This window comes from Ictalurus furcatus, chromosome 28, assembly GCF_023375685.1.
Source record: "Ictalurus furcatus strain D&B chromosome 28, Billie_1.0, whole genome shotgun sequence".
Taxonomy (NCBI): Eukaryota; Metazoa; Chordata; class Actinopteri; order Siluriformes; family Ictaluridae; genus Ictalurus; species Ictalurus furcatus.
In genome coordinates, this window is record NC_071282.1 from 14,831,661 (window position 1) to 14,833,361 (window position 1,701).

The following is a 1,701-nucleotide window of genomic DNA, read 5'->3' on the forward strand; positions in this document are numbered from 1 at the left end:
CTGTTGACATACAGTTGCGACTAGTGGTCATCGGAGACGTACTAGTGATAGCTCAATTTAATTACTGATCTAATTAACTTTGTTATCAACACAAAAAAAAAGTTCATTAATTAAATCATAAACTGAATATTTTAGGTTTCAAATATATATTTTTATCTTTATGAATATTTTAATAATAAATAATATAAACCTATTGTATACAGATGTGGCTGTAGTTATCATATATAAGTTATCATAATCATAGATATGATATATAATAATCAAGATATAATAAGATCTGCATTGAACGGGAAACATATTGGTCAGTAAGTAATAACTGTCTCTAAATATTTTTAAGAAAATGCACACATATTGCAAATTAAAGCCGTGAACCAAAAACAAACCATTTTAGAAATTGTGGTGTATAAATAATTTTTTGTAACGATTTTTTTAACGATTGGCAAAGAAAACAGAAACAATCCGTTATGCATTATAGGTTTGCCTTGATACATGATAGACAAACAAACAAACAAACAAACAAACGTTGAAAGTCATAGAGGTCTATATTAATAAAGTCTTGTAAAACACCATTAAGCTGCCATTATTTCTTCTTCACCTTTTTGAAAATCTGCAAATAATCTACTTTCTGCAGTTTGAATTTCGCTAACCTAATGTAGACTGCTGCTTCATTCATTCATTAGTTCATACATTCATTCATTCATCTTCAATAAACGCTTTCTCCTCACGATACTCCCGGAACAGACTTCTAATCAGCAAAAATAAATAGCTATGCAACGTCATACCAACAACTAGTGACGAAACAAATCCAATCAACATCATACATTAATTTAAACTCACTTACTTTGATTAGGCCAAGTTGCTGTTGATCACTGATTAAGGCTGATTTGATAGGACCGTAAGATTCTGTATCATATGAGGTCAGAGCTGCTTTATCAAAATGTCAGATTCATGTTAGAGAATCAATACAGTTTCTAACAGACTGTAATTATTTTTGTAGTAGTTTTTAACACGTCATTTTGTGACGTATGCCGAATGGCACCACCGCATGGCAGTTTCTGATAAGTGTGTTCTTACTAATATATGAGTGTGTGTTACTTTTAAACTCTTGGAAAATGTAGAACCCTTAAGGCTTCTAGTAAAAACTTAAAAGGTTTAATGTAGAGCCTAAAAATCGTTTTCCCTTTCAGGAATGTTTTATATATGAACTTTTCTAAGCTAAGAATACTTGATTATCCAATGAGCCCTTATAGAATCCTTAAATAACCCCTTATTTCCTAAGAGTGCATGCAAACAAACAAACAAACAAACACAAACGTCATAGATGCGTAAGAAAGACTTGTAAAACACCATTAAGCTGCCCTTATTTCTTTTTCAACGTTTTGAAACTCTGTAAATAATCTACTTTCTGTAGTTTGGATTTCGCTAACCTAATGTAGACTGTTGCTTCATTCATTCATTCGTTCATACATTCATTCATTCATCTTCAGTAAACGCTTTTTCCTGGTCAGGGTCGCGGTGGATCCAGAGTCTATCCCGGGAATACTGTGCGCAATGCGGGAATACACCATGGATGGAAAAATCAGTCGGTCTCAGGAATACTGATATATGTTTTAGTAATTAGTAGAAATTGATTAAAGATGTTGGAAACTAAAAAGGTTCATAATAATTGTTATCCATAGCCTAAATCAGGAAGTTAGCATA